The 2989-nt window shown below is 52.3% G+C and overlaps 1 pseudogene; it reads right to left on the reverse strand.

The window, feature by feature from the left end:
• Nucleotides 1–427: 427 nt before the first annotated feature.
• Nucleotides 428–2764, reverse strand: LOC148121839 (mitochondrial dynamics protein MID49 pseudogene; annotated as a pseudogene).
• Nucleotides 2765–2989: the final 225 nt, after the last annotated feature.

The following is a 2989-nucleotide window of genomic DNA, read 5'->3' on the forward strand; positions in this document are numbered from 1 at the left end:
GGCATTTAGGTTGTTTCCAGATTCTGGCTATGGCAAACAATGCTGCTGTGAACATAGTTGAGCACATGTCCTTGTGGTACAATTGAGTATCCTATGGATATATACCCAAAAGTGATCTTGCTGGGTCTTGAGGAAGGTTGTTTCCTAATTTTCTGAGAAATCATCATACTGATTATCAAAGGGGCTGTACCAGTTTGTACTTCCACCAGCAACGGAGGAGTGTTCCCTTACCTCATGTCCTCTCTAGCATAAACTATCATCAGTGTTTTTGATTTTGGCCATTCTTATAGGTGTAAGATGAAATCTAAGAGTTGTTTTGATTTGCATTTCTCTGATAGCTAAGGATGTTGAGCATTTCCTTAAGTGTCTTTTGGTCATTCAAGATTCTTCTGTTGAGAGTTCTCTATATAGGTCTGCACCCTATATATTTTTTTTAAAATGATCCTTCTTTTATTCACTCTTCAGGCATAGCATTGTTTCAGTGTCTGTGTGTGTGTGTGGTGGGGGGTACCTAAAATAGAAAGGGCCCCTGGCAGAGGAGGTAATCTCCCTCCTCCAGCCATGCCACCTTAATCAGGGTTCCAGGTGAGTACACAGACACTTCTGAATATTTTGGCACACTGCATAGGCCATGGCTGCACGCAGGCCTCTGGGAGGGGCATGTCCTCTACTCGCAATGGGATAGCCTTACACAGGCAGCACAGAGCTCAGCTCCCAAATAGGAAGGGGCTCTCCCAGAGGTAATTTGTGACCTACAGAAAAAACCCACCTAGCAGGAGGAAACAAGACCTTTCTTCCCTAGGGTATAAGGCAGGCAGGCAGGCAGCAAGGAAGACCACTTCCATTTCAAGGCCTGAGGACTCAACCAGAAAAACAAATGCGTGACTGTCAGGAGAACGCCACCCTTCAACAGCTAAGAAGCTACCTTCCAGGGCACCAGATGATTCCAGCCCCAGAGAGTAACAAACACATGAGACTCAGTGACCAACTGTGTGTGCCTCCAGGATACCTGGGGCTGTTACCCAACCAAGAACATTAAGTGTCCTTCTTGGCAAAATGTAGGTGAAGTCTAGGAAATCAAAAGCCATGTCACATTCTTGGGAAGTTCATTGCTGGTGATGATAGACTAAGCCCAAGATCCTAAGATAACCCCAGAGGGCCAAGGGGCATCTGTGCGGCTGGCATTAAAAGCCAGGACAGGCTGGTCACATTAGGTGACATGAACCCAGACTCTGGATTTGGGAATCCTGGTCACCATCACCCAGGCACATGCCTACCCACAGGCTTAGGTAATGCATCCTCCCCTCCACTCCGGCTAAAATAAAGCAAACCACACTCTGCAGTATCCCTGGAGGGAGGTGGTTGCTGCTCTCCAGCATCAGAAGAACAAGTCAATCATGGGCCTCATCTACCTAGAGTAGGCTCTCAGGGACCTGCAGACCACTATACAGTACATAGCCAATGTCATCGATCTCCTCTTCCCGAAAACTGTCCAAGAGGTTCACGCCAGGGTTGAAGTGACAGGGCAGGTTAGCCTGCTCCAAGCTGCCCACCAGAAACTCCAGGGCTTGCAGAAAGCGATCCCCCAAGGCCTCCTCGGTCCAGGCTACTTCCTCTTTACCCAGATGCAGAACCACCTGGGTCAGGTGGCTCCAACCCAGTCGCACCAGAGCCGGATGGCCACGACATACACCACATAGCAGCAGCAACAACCTCCGGCGAGTGCCAGCATCCTGGTCATCCAGGGCCCGCAAACAGGCAGCCTCTACAGGATATAGATCCTGCAGCCAGAGATTGGCAGCCAGCCCCTCCAGCGGCCAAGCCAGCAGAAGGCGATCATCAGTGCTGGCCCCAGGGACCACCAAGAGCACAGCTAAAGTGAACTCCAGACACTCATGTTGCACGTCCAGCAGCAGCTCCTCAGAAGCCACATTGGGCCGGATCAGACATCCAAGTAGGCTACCAATGGCTGGCCAGTTGACGGAGGCTGCCAGGGCCTTCCGTAGCAGCTCCAACAAGACACGGGAGGAAAGGTAACCCCCAACCAGGAAGCGATCCCATGGGCTGCGCCCACGGGGATGGAACTCAAGCTGGGTCCTGCGCACAGCCCAGCATCGAGGTTCCCTGGCCACAGTGTCCATGCCAGGTACCAGGCTCCACAGCCCTGGTTCTAACTCCAGGGGTGCTAGCAGGCGCACACGCTCAGCAGCCCCTGCCTGTAGCCCATCGTAGAGAGGCCGGCCTGGAACGAGCGCACCAAAGGGCAGTTCTGGGAACTTGTTCCTCAAGTAGGCCTGCAGCTCCAAGGCAATGTCTCCAGCCAGCTGTTTCACCAAAGCCACATGGGCTTCTGGGATAGTCACGCGGTTGCGCTCAAATGCCAGCAGCTTCTCCTGGAACGTCAGGCACAAGGGTGCTAGGGAGCTGGGTTGAGGCATCGATGTGGTCTGAGAATGAGCGGGTGTGGGCTCCACCGCTTTACAGCCAGGGTGGCAATGCCTAGCACTGCAGCCCCGCCCACACCTAGCACCAAACGAGCATTAGCCAGGAGGAAGTCCACCACACTGCCCAGGCCTTCGTCACCACGCTGCTTCTTCTGCTTCTGTGAAAACTCTGCCATGGTCGCCTGCTTCCCGGCGTGAACACACCGACCCGAGGACGCAGCGAGCAGGATCCTGGAGCCCCAGGACCTGCCTGAGAATGGAACGTGCAAGCCCCGGGAACCGAACGCCGAGCCCCGGGGCGGCAGATGACCCGAAAGGCACGCTGGCTTATTTTTTCTTTTGATGACCAATTTCTTGAGTTCTTCGTATATTTTTGAGATCAGACCTCTGTACAATGTGGGATTGGTAAAGATCTTTCCCAATTCTGTAGGCTGTTGTTTCATCTTGTTGACCATGTCCTTTGTTTTACAGAAGCTTCTCAGTTTCATGAGGTCCCATTTATTAATTGTTTCTCTCAGTGTCTGTGCTTCCGGGGTTATATTTAG

The sequence above is a fragment of the Myodes glareolus genome, chromosome 6, assembly GCF_982192425.1.
Source record: "Myodes glareolus chromosome 6, mMyoGla1.1, whole genome shotgun sequence".
Taxonomy (NCBI): Eukaryota; Metazoa; Chordata; class Mammalia; order Rodentia; family Cricetidae; genus Myodes; species Myodes glareolus.